The sequence below is a fragment of the Phoxinus phoxinus genome (genome assembly GCF_949152265.1).
Source record: "Phoxinus phoxinus genome assembly, chromosome: 19".
NCBI classification, from domain to species: domain Eukaryota; kingdom Metazoa; phylum Chordata; class Actinopteri; order Cypriniformes; family Leuciscidae; genus Phoxinus; species Phoxinus phoxinus.
Genome location: NC_136894.1, coordinates 15,123,216 through 15,142,859, shown reverse-complemented (window position 1 = coordinate 15,142,859; position 19,644 = coordinate 15,123,216). Strand labels below are relative to the sequence as shown.

Below are 19,644 nucleotides of genomic sequence, written 5' to 3'. Positions count from 1 at the left end.
GCCCAACTAAAGCAAACACTGACCACTAGCATGGTGTCTTTAAATGAAACTCAATAAATCATCATCATCTAAACCTCTGTTCATTCTCAATAACAACTTCTGTAGATGCATGACAAAAGTAAAACTGGTTAGTAATTAGTGAAGCTGCTAATGTTGTTTGTGTAGTGGTTTGACAGGTGACCTCAGCGTTACGTTGGACAGACTGAACATGAATTTCCAGACTGAAAAGCCACGTAAAGTGTCTCTTTGCCCACAGATTTAATTGGATAATCATGGGTCATAATCCTCTTCTGCTGAGAACTTGAGAGATTTAAACATATTTGATCTTAAGTTGATTTCATCTAAGGCTGTGGTTGGAAGTCAGTTGTAGTTATTGTGTTTCTTTTTCCTTCAGTGATTCTGCTTGTTAACAGCAGGTGTTCATAATTAATGCTCACTAATCGCTTAATTCATCAATTAATTAATCACTTAATTTCTTGACTGCAATGTATACTTTTATTTAACTCAACTGAGATAAGTTCAGAGTACTCATAACTATTGTTTTTTATAAACTTAATTAAATTGAGGTAATAAGTTTCCTCAAATGTAATGAGTTAGCTTAACTCATTGGATTTGAGTTTGTATATGATATTGCGAGCTAGCAGGAACTGCAAGTGCTGAGTTCATTTAAAGTTAGTCTTTTCAATTTTTTTACTCAATATAGTGAGGTTTCAGCTATATAAAGTATTTAAATGCAGTGTAAAGTTTAATTGCGTATTAAAAAATATCATTGTTTAGTGGACTCGATTAAAATAAGTTCAGAGTACTCATAACTATTGTTTTTTGTTAACTTAATTAAATTGAGGTAATAAGTTTCCTCAAATTAAATGAGTTAGCTTAACTTGTTGGGTTTTACAGTGTGGAATGGGACTCTGAATATATTGAATTGGACTGAACATATTGAATGAAACTCTGAGTACATGGAATGGGACTCTAAATATATTGAATTGGACTCTGAATATATGGAATGGGACTAGCAAAGTAGCAGCAATCCTAAGTAATGATGAGCTACAGTAATGCATGTACTGGAAAAAAATACTGGTAACCGTATTCAGTATAGTTCTACTAATGAAGAAATTAATTCACTATTTCATTGCGGAAGACTGAATGCCGTGAACCTCACATGCCTGGGAGTTCCTGCTTATCAGGCAAACATCAATACAGAAAGAATCATGCCTTCCACCTCACAGAAGCACCCATAGAAGCACCATTCTACAAGCACTCCAAATGTGCATTCCATGCTCTTGTATATCAGCTTCTACGCGGAGTGCTATTTCAGCCAACATCTCCCTAAGAGATTAATAAATTAATTTGATGCATAATGTTTTCAGCAACATTTCGATTACTCATAAGCATTTAGAATGTTGCAATAATGAAAATATGATCCTCAAGATGATGGGATGTAGACTCCAAATTGTCTGTGTTGTTTGGAGTATGACCAGCTGTTGCAAAAAAGTTTTCTAGTTCAACAAAGGATTGAAAAATTTCAGGGAATGCCATTTTTAAAGTCATGGAATTCAGAAGTCATGGAACATCACTCTGATAACAAGGATATAACTAGCTATACATTATTCATTAAGTACTGTCAAATTTGCCCTTTCATTATATATATTCAGAGTTTCATTCCATATATTCACACTTTACTCTCAAGTTTCATTCTATATATAGTATTTAGAGTTTCATTCCATATATTCACTCTCATTCTCTATATTCAAGTTTCATTCCATATATTCACACTTTCATTCCATATACAGTATGCAAAGTTTCATTTCATTTATTCAGAGCTGCATTCCATATATTCAAGTTTCATTCCATATACTATAAATACAATAATTTCCTGAATGACATGCTATAACATATATATATATACTGTTATCAATGCTTCATGGGATTGTAGTTAAGCCATTAAGTACACCGTCTTGTACCTTTGTATTTTTGTCTAATTTTTAAATACTTGTTTGCTTCAAATCAAAGTTTGTAATGTCATGATTCACCTTGTGGCTGGTTGGCTTGGTTCATGGCTAATAACACTATAATGAAGACTTCTTTTAAATCCCTATCGTAAAAAAAAAATTTTTATGTAAAAAATACTTCTGGAACCAACGTTGCTGAAAAAAGGGGGCGGCCATTGTTGCACGGTATTGCCGTTTGCTGGGAGAAATGCTGCCTGTCTAGAACGCATAAAGACAAAGAGGAGTGATACAAACGGTGTCATCGTGCTGATACTGGTGGAATATTGCACGGTGCTGATCAACTCTTAGCCAATTAGATTCGAAGACGAAAAGTAACTATTGTATAAATGTATATGGAATGAAAGAATGTACTGCATGCTTATTGTGCCTATTGAGCATTATCTATTTCACAAGTCCATATGTTATTCTTACAAAAAACTATGCATCTAATTTATAATATGTCAAGAGCTGTATTTTTGACCACACAAGTTTGCGATGCTGCCAGTGTTCATTTTAACTACAGTATGTTTTTGGGAAACATTTAATCATTGAACTATGTTGATAACGACAGAACTTACAGCCATAGTTGGATTACAATGCTTTTGGGAAACACACCCCTGGGTGGTTGATCATTGCTAGGATGTTCTTATTAGTTGCAAGGGTGTTGTGATTGTTTGCAAGATGTATGCTTACTGGCCCAAGTCAAAGGTGGCAATTTTCCACAAGAGTCATTCCGCAAGATATTCTGGTCTCTAGATACGGTGTCACGGTTGGCTGTAGTCATATGCCCATGAAGACGAGGAATCATTGAACAGTCTTTAATAGGAAATTCCAGCCCGATCTCATCCCAAGGCGTCATATACTGACGCTTTTGACATATCGTCTACATCCAACGCACATGGCACCCTTTAGCGTCAATGTGAGACGCAGATAGATATGGGCCAGAAGGCGCCTCCTAGCGGTCTAAACCTAACCCTGACCTAAACCCAACCCTGACCTAAACCCAACCATAACTGAACAAAGCTCTGTGCGTGTCATATTGACGCTAAAGGGTGCCATGTGCGTTGGATGTAGACGAAATGTCATTCACGAGTTCACACTTACGAATGATCAGAGAGTAAAGGTTTATGCGTATTTGGCGTGCTGTCCGGGGGGAGGACTCCGAGCTCGGAAATTGGGCCCGAACCCAGAGTACTCCCCCCGTCTCTGGTTAGGAAGATAGCCATGCAAGTGTGAGGAGATGGGGTGGTGGAGGGATGCTGAAAACTGTCGAGGAATAAGGGTGAGTTGACTGTGAATATTTATAGGCTTTACTCATGCTGATTGAGTGGATCTGTTGATTACTGATTGATGACAGCTGGTTGGAGTTACTTGATTGCTTGATCATTAGAACGTGTTCCTCCCGAACCTTGTTAATAAAACATCATAAAGTGTCAGTATATGACGCCCTAGGATGAGAATGCGTTGGAAATTCACAGGTCTACAAAGGAGACAGAAACACAAACAACTTAACTCGCATGACAAACAATGCTAAACAAAACCTAACTGAAACTGAGGGCTTAAATAGACTGAGAACTGAGGCGCTGATTAACAAGACACACCTGAACAGAACTAACACAATCCATTAGAAACCATGGAGACAAACTGACAGGCGACAGAGAATGACAGGACTAATTAACAACTTAGGGTATGTTTACACGACAACAATATGCTTAAAACGGAAACGTTTTTCCTTTGAGTTTTCCATGTACAGACGACACATTTGTCAAAACAATCCCCATTCACATGGATCCGGGAAAAAACGACTAAAATATATGTATTCTGCTGCCAGGCCATTAGAAGGCGATGAAACACCTAATACGCATGTGCATGACATCAAATCGCTGTTGTAATGTAAACGAACGGCCAAAACGCATAAAAAGTTTTACGTTTTTTGTGTTCGACATCAGCTGCGGCTGGATGTAACCGATCGGCTAGAGATGACGCTGGGAGGAGCTGAAAACGGAGACGTGAAGTCGGACACTTTCTGTTTCCCTTAGTGACTGCTCATGTAGTGTTTGCTTATTTTACCACAGATGAAGTGAAATAAATGCAATATTTGCCAAATACACAGATGTTTCAGAGACATTTTTATTCAATACTTTAATACAGCGTCTGTTTGAACAAGAATAAAGTTCTACATAAGCCTATACTATCAATGAAGTGGGGTCTATGTCTTTTTTATCAGTTTTATTTTGATAAACATGACACAATATACCATTGCGACTACATAAAAATGTATTTTACTGTTTTAAAAAACAGGCATTAGTGGAACTGAAGGTGTGAGAATAAACACACAACACACGTGATCGTTGTCATGTGGTGAAACCGACCAATCGTGAAACAGCTGTGTCGTCATCTGAGCTCGTGCAGCCGCTCTGGAGAAGGTACACAGAATGAATCAGCCGGCTGCTCTCGAATCGCTCTCACGCTACTTGATGCCATATGTCGCGTGGCGTCTGTGCTGCCTCAAGTCAGACAACATTTCTAACCGGCATGCACTGCTTCAAGTCAGCCACCAATGGCTCTCCTTTTAAGGCCCTGTCCACACGAACACAGGTGTTTTCAAAACCGCATCTTTTTCTATGCGGTTTGGCTGTTCGTCCACATGCAAACGCAGTATCAGGTCACTGAAACCGAACCTTTTTGAAAACTCGCCAGGATTTTCAGAAACTCGGTTGCAGTGTAGTCATTTAGCCGGGGAAACAGGAGATTTTGGCTTGTGACGTCAGAGTGCGCGCTGTTATCTTTTTGTTTGACGTCAGATTGTGCGCCGCTATCTCCCTTGTTTACATGAGGCGAGTCTGTGCAATGGCGGACATAGCCAAAATATTGCTGCTAATAAATGTGCTAACGGGGCTTATAACATGTAAACAGATACATGCACAGTTTTCTTATTATATTGCAGAACAGATGCATCAGAATGCAAGTCACTGCTTATGACAACACCGGTAATAACCTTTTAATCAAGCTTCTGATTGGCCAACATGACTTTACGGGTTGTTTAAATCTATCATCCTAAAATGAGGAATAGTTACTGATCCTTGTGTGGCGGGTGGTTGCAGTATTGAGACAAGCTCAAGTGATTTATTAATAAAGAGATCCGACTACGCCACCCTGGGAGCTACCCCAGGGAAAATACTCAAAATACTGAGTCAAGCACACAGGTTCGGTTCCCTCGTAAAGGTAGACAAAAGACGTGAGTATAGTACAAAATATAAACTTTTATTAGTACAAAATGCTTAAAAATGTTGGACACTAAAACCCACAGCAAACACTGACAACCCCACTTCAGATCAAAGAAACACACAAAACAATATAGCAATGATATATATATCTGTAAAGCAAAATACCAAATGACAGCAGGGCTGAGGCTCCCAACGAAGAGGAATCACTGTAGTTCGGTTTTACAAGGCACACGTTCACGCGCACACACACCCGTGCAGTCTAATCACCTATCACACTCAAAGTGTACACTGCACACGATAAAGAAGAACCACCACCACGAGGAAGAGCACTCCGGCTGTGGGACCCCAGCTCCTGCAGTAGAAAAATAACAAACAGAAACTATACAAATGAATATAGAAATGGTAATAAAAACATTACCAATAAAGCAAAAATAATAAAAAAGGAAAAATGATAACCTGCAAGGATCAGTTGGTCTTGATTGTTACAAAGCAATTTCAACTCAGTAGAGGAGTACAAATGAGATGACGTTACATGGATCTCAAATCACGTGCATTACAATAACCACTTCGTTGGTCTTACAATAAGCCAGGAAAGAAAAAGAGTTAAATCAAAGGAACAAAAACAGAAGACAATATGAAGCAGGGCACTAAAACGTCACAATGAGAATGAGAAATCAAACGAGCAGTCCCCTGATGATCGCGTCAGCGCGGCTGTGTCAAACGCAGCGCTTTAACAGTGTGAGCAGCGCTCACGAATCACGGCAGAGAACGAGATAAATCCCCTGTGATGAGGATCGCGTCAGCGCGGCTGTACCAACCGCAACGCTTTAACGGCGTGAGCAGCAACTCAGAATCACGGCAGAGAGCGAGAGAAATCCCCTATGATGAGGATCGCGTCAGCGCGGCTGTACCAACCGCAACGCTTTAACGGCGTGAGCAGCAACTCAGAATCACGGCAGAGAGCGAGAGAATACGAACGAGAAGGAGGATCCTAAAACACAGAAGAAAATGTTACCAGTCATCATACTATCACAATCCCAATCATGGTTGCGTTTTAACACTTACCCTCAGAATATCACGTCAGATCGCATACTTTATAGTCACAGATTGGTCAGTCATGCCCATCGACAGCAAAATGGGATACAGGGAATCACGCCTAGTTAGTATGTAAGAAGAGTGTTAACCCCACATGGCCATAACCACTATATAGCGAGCGCTTGACAATAAACATACCTGCAAGGCGAACAATCAGCACATCCAACACAGTGCGAATGGGAAACAGCAGCAACCCATTAAACTGCACTGTTAACAGAGACGATTCCACGTTATGCACACCACAACAATTCCCAGAAATCATAACCCATAACAACAGCGCGCTTACCTACAGGACACAGACACGAGCAATCGAGCTCGACACGAGCAAACAGACGGGGAAAACGGACGTGACACATCCCGGGTGACAACCAATCAGCCTTTATATGGAAAGTACCCCCTGCTGATAGGCCAATATTTGCTGTCAATCAGCTAATCCGTTACATTCCACCACCAGTTTCTGCAACGTCGCCCCGACGGTGAACCAGACAAACTCCCACCCAGAAACTCTCAGTTCCAAGGCCGAAACAGGGTACCATCCATACTACTCACTATTCGGGACACTGAACCAGTACCCACTGTCCGAGGAAGGTGATGCCTATTAGAGTGTTGACCTGCATTTCTCCGCCCAGTCCTTCTCACCATACCCTCACCATCCTCTAGTGAGTTAGAAGGCACTACCAATGATGGTAAACCCATCTCAACCATAGTACCCTCTGTTACCCCGTAGGTCTCCACATTTTGCAGAGTACCAGATGTCTGAGGGGGGGAAGGAACAATGTCCTGTAACCTCGCCCTACCTCTACCTTGTGGTGTCTCGGTCACCAGGACAAACAGATCCTCATCACACCCCTCTTCCAGGGAATGCACAGACTCAGCCACTGGACTCTCCGAACTATCAGACAACGCAATCGGCAGGTCCTGGTAGATCTGAGCCTTTAGCAAAGATCGGTGCACATTCTTGACTTTTCCCAGATCTGTAATGGGAGCAATGGTATATACTGCCCCACCTGCTTTAGGTGCCCTCATTACCTGGTACACCACTGAGCTCCACAGGTCCTGGATTTTACATCTACCCCTCACACTGTGATTGCGGAGGTATACCAGCTGACCCTCCTTCAGTGGTGCTTCCTTCACCTGCAGGTCATGCCGGGCCTTTCGCCGACCGGCTGCAGCACCCATCCGTTCACCAGCACCCTTAAACGCCACTTGCAACCGATCCTGCTGCTCCAGAATCCACCTATTAACACCGCCAGCCAATGGCTCTTGGACTCTGCCTAGTAGAAAGTCAACAGGGAGTCTGGGTTCCTGTCCAAACATTAACAGGAATGGGGACTCCCCGGTTGCCTGATGAGGAGTAGTATTGTATGCGAAGAGAACCTGAGGAAGACAAAACGGCCAATCACCCTTTTTGGAGGGCGGCAAAGTGCGCAACAGATCATGCAACGTTCTGTTGAAACGTTCGCACTGCCCATTTCCAGCCGGGTGATATGGTGTGGTACGTGATTTCTCAACTCCATACAGACCACAAAGCTGTTGAATGAGGACGGATTCAAAATTCCGACCCTGGTCGGAGTGGATGCGACCCGGCACTCCGAATTTACAAAACCACTCTACTACCAGAACCTGGGCTACAGTCTCTGCCCGTTGGTCTCTAGTAGGTACTGCCAAGGTATATTTTGTGAAAATATCAGTCATGACCAGTACATTCTCAAGGCCAGACCTCGAAGGCTCCAACACTGTAAAATCTATGGCCACAATGTCGTTAGGCCGAGCAGCCAACAAGTGCCCCATAAAACTACCAGGGGCAGATGGGACACCTTTAGCACACTGGCACCGTTCACACTCCTGGCACCAGCGGGCAATATCTGCCGACATACCAGGCCAGTAGCATCGCTGGCGCACTATCTGGAATGTACGCTCTACCCCCTGGTGCCCATGCTGTTGGTGAAGCTGGGTCAAGACATCGCATTTCATACTTGCCGGCAATAACACCTGGAAGATTTCCTCCCCCCCATCTGAACGAAACACATGCCGGTAGAGCACTCCATCAGTCTCCACCAGGCGGTCCCATTGCCGGAGCAGAATAATGGACAACCTGGAGAGTTTCTTACGCTCGTCAGGAGTCGGGGGCAACTTGCGCCTCCAGAACACCAACAACTCTCCTATGACTGGGTCTGCTACCTGCTGAGCACCCATGTCAATAATGGAAGTACAAGGAAAGGAGGTAACCTGGTTAACCGAGGTCACCAATCCACCTTGGGCAGCTTGCTGCAAGGCCACTGGAACGGCCATACCTGAACACCACTGGTGCGCCCCTCCCGACTCCGGAAAGTTTTGGCGCGACAATGCGTCAGCATTGCGATTGCTTCTCCCTGATCTATACTTGATCTCAAAATCAAAGGACGCTAATTGGGCAGCCCAGCGCTGTTCCATGGCACCCAATTTCGCAGAAGTCAGGTAGCTCAGGGGATTGTTATCAGTAAATACCACGCATTTTTGGCCCAGCAAGTACTCCCTAAACTTTTCAGTCATGGCCCACTTGAGCGCCAAAAACTCCAGTTTCATTGAGCTGTAGTTTGATGTATTGCGCTCAGTGGGCCTAAGACTGCGACTGCCATAAGCTATAGGGCGCACTTTGCCCTGGTGCTCCTGTGAAAGGACTGCCCCTAGGCCTCCATGACTGGCATCTACCTCTAAAATGAAAGGCAGTGAAAAGTCGGCATAGGCAAGCACGGGGGCTGTGATCAACTTACCTTTCAATCCCTCAAAGCCACACTGACATTCCGAAGACCAAGCTTCAGCAAACTCCTGAACACCCCGCTTCGGGTGCTTTGGGCTTGCCAGCTGGGCCACCAGCCTGTGAAGGGGGGCAGCCAACTTGGCGAACCCCTCCACAAACCGTCGGTAATAACTAGCAAATCCCAAAAATGAGCGCAACTCTGCAACACTGGTGGGACACGCCCATTGTGCAACTGCCTCTACCTTCCCAGGATCAGTAGAAACTCCTTCTGAAGAGATGACATGCCCCAAATAATGTACCTCTTTCTTGAAAAAGGCACACTTGGATAGTTTGGCCTTCAATCCTTCAGCCTGCAGGCGGCTCAGGACAACCTCCATCCGAGCAAGATGCTGGTCCACCGAGGAGGAAAAGACAACAATATCATCAAGATATAAAAGGAGGGACTGGCACTGATGGTCACCGAATAACCGCTCCATCAATCGTTGGAAGGTGCTTGGGGCATTGCACAACCCAAATGGCATCCTATTCCACTCAAATAGGCCAAAAGGGGTGCAAAAAGCAGTTTTAGATTTATCCCTCTCAGCTACAGGTACCTGGTTGTACCCGCTGGCCAGGTCCATGGTAGAAAACCAACGGGCCCCAGCCAGCGAGTCCAAAGTCTCCTCAATACGTGGTAGAGGGAACGCATCCTTCCTAGTCTTTGAATTTAAGCGGCGGTAGTCTACACACATGCGCAGACTACCATCCTTCTTTTTGACCAGGACGATGGGTGACGCATAAGGACTACAGCTCTCTCTAATTACCTGAGTTTCCAACAATTGATTGATATGTGCCTTCACCACCTCGTACTCAGATGGAGGAATACGTCGGAACCGCTGCCTGACAGGGATGTCATCCAACAAGGGGATCTCATGGGATATCAAATTGGTACAACCCAGATCCCCGTCATTCATAGAGAACACCTGCACATACTTCTCCAGTAGAGCCCTAACCTTACCCTGTTCTTCTTCGGACAGCACTGATAAGTCGAACAGAGCTATCTGTTCTTGTACAGTGGGGGAAACCTGCCCAACCTGCGTGCTCACCTGGGCTGTAACAGTCTTAACTTCAGTAACCTCTGGGGGCAAACTGATCACATCCACCTTATTCACCGTACCAATAACAGTGCTAGCGTACAGCACTACATCTATAGTACCAACGTTTACTACGGGCACATAGACTGTACCACCATCTACTCTTAAGAGAGAAGGAGATGCCAGCAGACCTGCCGGTAGACCAGAAGCCGGTGGTTCGAACAGTACTGTAACGCTCGAATATGTCATTGAACAGGTTGCTGCAACAAATTTCATGGTGCCACCCGAGATGCGACACGCCCGACGTCCCCGCACCTTAACTCGCCCTCCACAATCCGAAACCGACTGAACGTCAACCTGATGGCAATACTGTAAAGCCTGAAGAACCGAATTAGGGGCCTGGGACACTACGGGTAGCTTGAAAAGCGCTGTGCCATGCTGGCCAAAGAGCTCCTGGTAGCAGCGGCTAAGGATGTTCATACCCAACACCCCAGGAACAGCTGCACACACACCACCAGGAGGATCTCGGACCACCAGCACACCGCAGCCCAAAACCACTCGGCTACAAAGCTCCACATCCAATTCCAGATAACCAATATAAGGAATTGAAAGGCCGTTGGCAGCTCGAAGCTGTAACCAATGACACGATCTAAGCCGTTCCTGACCCCATAACCCAAAATTAGCCACAAACCAACTCTCAGTAAGGGTGGACACCATGGATCCGGTGTCCACCAGGCAAGGTACCTGAACCCCACCCATCAATACTACGAGCTGTGGGCAAGTAGACATAAAGCGTGACATAAAATCGGAACCAGATACATTTTCGGAGCCTATCTTTTTCCCAACCAAGTTGCGGCCCTGAGACTCGGTGGGAACTAGTTTTCCGACGGCTGCATAGACGATGACTGTCCACCCCTCGTTAAAGCAGAATTCACACGGGCTGATGGCGGAACCAATATCCGCTCCCCCTCGCAATCCCTGGCAAAATGACCAGGTTGCTGACACCTTCTGCAAATTAAATTAGCCTTAAATGGTCGCGACCGTAACGGGGGATTCTGCAGCTGAGCCATACCTTGAGTTAACTGGTTCAATTGTTGCTGCTGCTTTCTAAGCATATCCCGTAGTTCACTTATTTCTGACACTGCTGAACCGCTGCTATTACGATGCTGATGTCCCTGCACCCCATATTGAATGCCATAAGCGGATGGGACAGACTGACTTCGACCACGCATTCCACCAGGCATGCCTTCTCTTTCCCAACGAAGAGCTTCGCTGCGAATATCGAACAAGGTAGCAGTGGGTTGACGACGCACTAGTTGCTTAAGTTCACGTCGAAGAGCGCAATCGTTAACATATTCAACAAACTGGTCTCTTAGCAAAATTTCACTATTAGGCATACCATGAGGCGACTGACTTTTAACTTTTTCCAGAAGACTCATCAGGGCCAAGGAGAATTCCACCAATGTCTCCCCCTCCTGCTGTCTTCTGGAAAAGAACGACTCCTGAAGCGCTACATAAGACTTCGTGCAACCATACAAATCACGCAATACCTGAATAATTTGATCCGGATCCTCCCTCTCGTCCCTAGACCGGTAACGGATCTCCTCCCTCGCTTCTCCCTCCAGATGATCAAACAAGAAAAATGCCTGATCCGCTGTAGACAGATGGCGAAGCCGCATACAAGCCTGGGCCTCCTCCACCCACTCATTGATGCCAATGCCTGACCGGCCACTAAACTTTGCGCACTTACGATCCCGGGGAACGAAAACAAACCGCTCCGGGGCCGACGCACCAGCACCAATACGTGGGGGATCCGCAGCCACAGGAATAGCAACATTAGATGGACCCGGCTGTGCAACGGACACTGGCTCTTGCCGCAGCCTTTCATTATCAGCTTTTAGTTGAGCTACTAAATCTCTTAACTCACGCAATTCATCCTCCATTTCTGTAACTGCACAAGCACTTACCACAAATATAACGCAAGATTGACTTGTGCAGAGCAACCACAAAAAGGGACTGCCACGGTCTGCTCGTTTGGTTCCTACAGAAACACAAAGAAAGGAAAAAAAAACAAACACAACAAAAACACCCACGTCTCTATACTACACAAGAGGGAACACCCTGCCGACTACGCCAGAATGTGGCGGGTGGTTGCAGTATTGAGACAAGCTCAAGTGATTTATTAATAAAGAGATCCGACTACGCCACCCTGGGAGCTACCCCAGGGAAAATACTCAAAATACTGAGTCAAGCACACAGGTTCGGTTCCCTCGTAAAGGTAGACAAAAGACGTGAGTATAGTACAAAATATAAACTTTTATTAGTACAAAATGCTTAAAAATGTTGGACACTAAAACCCACAGCAAACACTGACAACCCCACTTCAGATCAAAGAAACACACAAAACAATATAGCAATGATATATATATCTGTAAAGCAAAATACCAAATGACAGCAGGGCTGAGGCTCCCAACGAAGAGGAATCACTGTAGTTCGGTTTTACAAGGCACACGTTCACGCGCACACACACCCGTGCAGTCTAATCACCTATCACACTCAAAGTGTACACTGCACACGATAAAGAAGAACCACCACCACGAGGAAGAGCACTCCGGCTGTGGGACCCCAGCTCCTGCAGTAGAAAAATAACAAACAGAAACTATACAAATGAATATAGAAATGGTAATAAAAACATTACCAATAAAGCAAAAATAATAAAAAAGGAAAAATGATAACCTGCAAGGATCAGTTGGTCTTGATTGTTACAAAGCAATTTCAACTCAGTAGAGGAGTACAAATGAGATGACGTTACATGGATCTCAAATCACGTGCATTACAATAACCACTTCGTTGGTCTTACAATAAGCCAGGAAAGAAAAAGAGTTAAATCAAAGGAACAAAAACAGAAGACAATATGAAGCAGGGCACTAAAACGTCACAATGAGAATGAGAAATCAAACGAGCAGTCCCCTGATGATCGCGTCAGCGCGGCTGTGTCAAACGCAGCGCTTTAACAGTGTGAGCAGCGCTCACGAATCACGGCAGAGAACGAGATAAATCCCCTGTGATGAGGATCGCGTCAGCGCGGCTGTACCAACCGCAACGCTTTAACGGCGTGAGCAGCAACTCAGAATCACGGCAGAGAGCGAGAGAAATCCCCTATGATGAGGATCGCGTCAGCGCGGCTGTACCAACCGCAACGCTTTAACGGCGTGAGCAGCAACTCAGAATCACGGCAGAGAGCGAGAGAATACGAACGAGAAGGAGGATCCTAAAACACAGAAGAAAATGTTACCAGTCATCATACTATCACAATCCCAATCATGGTTGCGTTTTAACACTTACCCTCAGAATATCACGTCAGATCGCATACTTTATAGTCACAGATTGGTCAGTCATGCCCATCGACAGCAAAATGGGATACAGGGAATCACGCCTAGTTAGTATGTAAGAAGAGTGTTAACCCCACATGGCCATAACCACTATATAGCGAGCGCTTGACAATAAACATACCTGCAAGGCGAACAATCAGCACATCCAACACAGTGCGAATGGGAAACAGCAGCAACCCATTAAACTGCACTGTTAACAGAGACGATTCCACGTTATGCACACCACAACAATTCCCAGAAATCATAACCCATAACAACAGCGCGCTTACCTACAGGACACAGACACGAGCAATCGAGCTCGACACGAGCAAACAGACGGGGAAAACGGACGTGACACATCCCGGGTGACAACCAATCAGCCTTTATATGGAAAGTACCCCCTGCTGATAGGCCAATATTTGCTGTCAATCAGCTAATCCGTTACACTTGCAAACACATCTAACTACAACCCGTGAACCAATACGAGTTACAATTAAAAGGGAAAGCAGCTGGTTGGTATTTAGCTGCAAATATTCTTGTTTTAGCTCCTTAATGTTTCCCTTGCCTCTATCTCTCAGATGAGGAATGCACCCTTGATAAGGCTCATTTTTATCAACCCCTGACACATTCCTTCACATTTTCATCCCACTCTGTTTCTTTTTTTTTTCTTCCAAACTCCAAAGCTGTTTTCTTTCAGCACAGCTCAGCCCAAATCTCTGAGCAGTTAATGTATTCCCTATCCTCTCTTCAAAGCTCGTGTCTCTCCCACCCTGCTCATGTGTGTCTCAGGCCATTTCCCTACAAGATTGTGCTTCACAGATCTGTCCACCAAAACGAAATAACATGTCATGTGTGCCTGCGGTACTCCATAATGGCATCTGTATCTACTCCCGTGTTCGGTAGGGTCATTATCAGGCTGAAACAGAGTAGGTCCTGGGTCAAACATATATATGAGGTACACATGAGTCTGAGCTTTGTATGCAAAAGAAGCTAGAATTCCAGGCATTTGTAATAATGCAACTTTTTCTACACATACTGCATTGGAAGGTCAGGTGTTTCTGGTATTGAATGTTTCACTTTGTATTCTGACTGAATCAGCAGAATTCTTATTTAACAAAAGGCAGACAGAGAGCTAATATTACCCTCATGTGCAGCTCATGTGGCACGCAGTCAGGGACAATTGAGTATTTTTTACAGTAAAATGAACCACTATATAAATCAGCACAGGTTGTCTTACAGTAATGAAACCAGAGAAGTACTGTACTTCCGTCTATTCAACTGGATATGCATAATATTGGTAATCCTGTTTGTTTTTCAGAAATTAAACGAATGTCACTTACATATTAATTTAATAAGTGATCAGATTTTATGATGACAACTGAAGATCCCATAGTCTTGCATTGGAAGAGGGACCTGAGCTATATCTAGAGATTTGGGATTGGCTCAACCAGCCGCAACACTATTGCATCATTGCATTGAGTCTTGCCTTTTTTTCTTTAGAAAATGCAATAATCTGGCTTTGTGTTTAAATCATACATTGAACTGCACACTGCAAAATATGCTGGGTAAAATATATACTGTGTAAATGCTAGAAGTAAAAAATCCATTGGATTTATGTTTAGTGTATAGTTAATAATTCCCTGTTATATGGTGGTTTATGCATCACATTATTGTCTTTGACAAACCAGGATAATACTTTTCTTCCCATAGAGAATGGTCCACCTCTTTCTCCATCACTTCTCCTTGCGAGAGCATTCTTTTTCAGTTATATATTGCCATAAAGCATTTGAGCAATAGCCCTTAAGCATATAACATTTCAATTACTTTCAGGATATTTTCTTTAACTGTAGATTATAAAATGGCAAACTAACCTCTGTGTTAAGATTCTACACAATAATGTCTGAGTCAGGGAAGAATGTGTTCCTACATTTGGACTCAGCGTGACAGACACTGGCAGCTTGCGCACAAAGCAGGCCTATTAAAAGTCTTCAAAGAAGTCTTTCCTATCCTGTGCTGAAGGCCTACACCTCTCTCTCCTCGGTGCTTCTCCTGTCTGATTCCCAGGGCATTTGCCTCTGGAGTTCTGAGATCTCGCAGTCTTATTTGGCATTCGTGGCAGGTAGACCCACCTTGTGAAAAGTGCAAAGATAGAGAGAGGGGGATTTTTTTTCTGAAGAGTGCAAAAATGTAGCTGAAGGGATGAGATTTGCAGTAATGCTCAAAGTTGCAGATAAATCAATTGTCTGTTGTAAATCCTTTTTCATGCTAAAGCCAAGAGATAAGGACTGGACACTTTCAAGAGCCCAACATCTGAAACAAGGTATGATTGAAGCTGTTTTTGCAAATGTTCATTATACAAAATCTGTTTGTGAACTATTCTTGCTAATTCCACTACTAAACAATTCCATTAAAGAATCTTTCAGCACTTTGGTGGAAGCACTATTATTGGGCCTAATATTTACATTAAAAAAAAGTATCCTTGTGAGAATTGTATTTTGAATGTGCACTTGCAAAAAACGTATAGTATGAGAAGTATAAAGAATATATATATATAAAAGTCAAAACTGAGAATGTGGTAGAGGAAGAACATCTCTTTATTGTCTTGCTGCACACTCTTTCGAGACTCCATTACAGGGATATTTTATTGCTCAGGTTGCTCTTTCTAAGTTCAGGAGTTGTGATTCTCAAATATCTCTCATTTTATTATCAACAACAGTGTCTCAAATGTGTCTCCTAAAATTCCCAAGGAGAAATAAAAGTAGATACAAATGAGACATGAGAAATATTTGAGAGACAGAGTCAAAACTGATTCTCAAATATCTCTCATTTTATTATCAACAGTGTCTCAGATGTTTCTCCTAAAATTCCTTAGGATAAATAAAGGTAGACACAAATGAGACGAGAAAGTTCTGAGAGAAAGGAGTCCAAAATAAGAATGGGTTATGAGAAACATGTGAGATCTCTTTATTGTCTTGCAGAGGTTGCTCTTTTTTATTAATATTTTCTTATGACTTTGGGGTTTTTCACCTTTAATGGACAGGACAGTATGAGATGAGACAGGAAACAATGGGAAAGGTGAGAAAGGAACTTGAGCAGGAAAGTACCTTTAAATGGGACTTGAACTTTTGCCGTCTGAGGTGCAGTTGTGTCACGATGTCGATGTGCTGCCCACATGGCTATCGCTCTGACAGAGGTTTCTCTAAGCTTGGGATATTAATCCCCTTTACGTTCAAAGACGGCCCCAAAATTATTGTTCTTCAACATTCACTGCAGGTTAAAACATCACACTCTTACTCGATCTGGATAACTGAGTATCATTAGAAAGATTAAAGTCTCCAGCTTCAATATTTGACCACTGTTTATGATACAACTAGGCTGCAGTAATATTCATTTCTTAATTTATGTCAGGAGTGCAATATAATCAATCTGTAATGTTTGATATTTTGAATAGAACATCAACAAGATAGAATCCTACAATAGAATATCAACTACATGCCACGTATACTTAGAATACTTAATTATATTTGTAACTATATTTGGATCAAGAGATTGAGTTCAAGTATAGGCCATATAGACTTTTCTGTCAGTATAAGTCAAGTATACTTAAATGCTATTTTAAGTATATTTCTAAGAAGTACATAACGTATATTTCTGAGAAGTACATAAAAAAGAAGACTGAAATTATACTTTATTTTTTGTTTAAAATAATTATAGTAGTTGCACACTTGAATAAACTTATTTTTCGTAAGGGTTACCTTCGTCCACACTGTTGGATTCTGTAGCTGGGCCAGTGGGTGGTCTTTACATTAGTAAGTAGTAGACACACACATACTGTAGGTACATGACGTAGTTTAACAAATGCAAGTAACTAAGTAACAAAAATTAAAACCCCAGCACCTATTGCAGATGTTAGTACCTGGAATTGCTGGAATAGCTCTTAGCTGAGGGCTGTTTGACATTAATATGATGTGTTTAGCCTCCTGTGCTAAATGACTGCAACTGGTCTCTGTTTATGTCTCACACAAGAATAATGTCAGCTATAAGTGTAAATGTGCCGCTGTAAAGCAGAGAACAACATACCTGTGTCACCACTCTCCTGAAGCACTGGAGGATATGGCTTATGTGGGCTACATAATTCCAACACTTGCATGCTACCCTTTCCATCTCTAGAAATATTGTGTTGACAATGCAGTTCTTGACAATCGTACAGTGATAGCCCTCTAGTACTCCAGATGGCATTAAACATAATTACCAATCATCACCTACTTGCCTTCTATAGCAGACAAATGTTTTTAGGTTTTCAGATAATAAGACAGAGAGAGCACATTTCTCTTTATACCATAGCTCTGGCTTTAATCTCCCTGCCAACTGGGCGACAGCGAGTGCCAGACTGACCATTCAGGCTGATTAAACTGCTAATTAAAAGCATTTGAACGAATTAGAAAAAGTCCATCTGCAGTGCTCGTTCAGTGTTGTGCGGCACTCTGCAATATTGAATGTCTTCTGTTAGATTTCTTTGTAAAGATTTCCATGTGTGGTGGGCATGGTGCTAAATTAGATTATTTAGGCTGACTAGATGTTCAGACAGCTCACCGACTAGCCTATTCACCTTATTTTCCACGACAACAAGGGTTCGTTTTGTCATCTTGCTTCCGGCTGAGAGGGACTTCAACTTCCGGCTGAGAGGGACCTACGCTAGTTGCTAGACGTAATTCTATAACGTTAGCTGTAAAATATGTAAAGTATTATATCTATGCTCAGTAAGGGGCGGCCTAATCTAATCTAACAATTAGATTAAGAGGAGATAACGAACACAATGTGAAGCGGTCGGAGTGTTGTGGTGCATTTTACGATTTACACCCACCATCTAAAGATGAGCACAGACTTGAGGCAATGGCGGAAGGCGCTAAACTTGAAGTGCACACCCAATTTTGCAGTTTGATAAAACAATTCCGCCACAGACCAGGAATGTAATGGCGCGTTATTCAGATGCTATTTTAAGGGCGCATGCTTGGCCATACCGTGTGCACAACCACGCATACACTTTGCTTCTCTCATCTACACAGATGCAGCAGTTCATATTTTTGCAAACCATACATAATTACAAGAAAAAAATATTACCACACGAGGGAGATCATTGTGGTGACCATGAAGATGTGAAAAAAGGCATAAATCAACTTACACATTGACCCAAATTATTCAGGCTAATTGTAGTAATGACAGTCACAGATCAAACCTGTTTGATCAATAGTGGCACGACACATAGGTATATAAGGACATCTGACAAAGTGGGTTGTGCGTCAAGAACCAGGAAACAAAATTCTGAAGACTGCGGAATCACCTTTACCATCATGTAAGTTGTGTGTGCCTGGTAAATCTGCCATTTGCGTTAGCAATCCGCCATGGAACAAGCGCGCCTGCTCTTAAAGGGAATGTGAGATGACGCTCTGATTGGTGACAAATTGCACGTTACACCCAATGTATTGCACGTTACACCCAAACCACACCTGGCTACTTCAAAACAACCCATTTTAGATTTGCGTCGGAGATCCGCCCACAAAATTACTTGTGTTTCGCGTTTGATACTTGCGCGTTTAAGATAATTAAAATAGGGCTCGTAAGGTCCCAATAAGGCAGGATCAATTTATGATTTTAATAAATATAATCATATACACTGAGTATGTTGTTAATTATTGTAAACTTATACGGTGCAAATAGTGTCTGCCAGTATTTGCACCAGGGATGAGTGGTCAGGGTAGGCAGGGTAGGCAGTGCCTCACCAAAGGAAATGTTGACATTACATTTATTAATTCCAAGAGCTTTATTAATTCATCACATTATTAATTGCATTTATTTTATTCCAAATATAAATTTTTGTAACAACATTTTTCAGGAATGCACATTATAATATACTAATTTTGCCATTGTTTGCTCCTAAAAAAAACATTTTTCATGCAGGAAATTCAAAGCCATTGAGGCAAAGGTTAGCAGTGTCTCTTTGGTCCATAGAACGTAGTTTACGTAGATTTGCGCATGCGCAGTCAGTTCTCATGCTGTCTTGAATTATCAACATTGAGGCAGAAACCGAGCTTGCTTCATGTCACGTGATCCACTCGCTCTCACTCAATCCGCGCTTCCCGATACTTC

At 42.9% G+C, this 19,644-nt stretch overlaps 1 long non-coding RNA gene across 1 annotated transcript; it reads right to left on the bottom strand.

The window, feature by feature from the left end:
• Nucleotides 1–12,423: 12,423 nt before the first annotated feature.
• LOC306987243 lies at nucleotides 12,424–13,886 on the bottom strand. The gene is made up of 5 exons (XR_013795120.1): nucleotides 13,788–13,886; nucleotides 13,640–13,708; nucleotides 13,472–13,562; nucleotides 12,863–13,397; nucleotides 12,424–12,785 (listed from the first exon to the last, which is right to left on the bottom strand). It is a non-coding gene; the product is annotated as an uncharacterized lncRNA (long non-coding RNA).
• Between the last annotated feature and the right edge of the window lie 5,758 nt (nucleotides 13,887–19,644).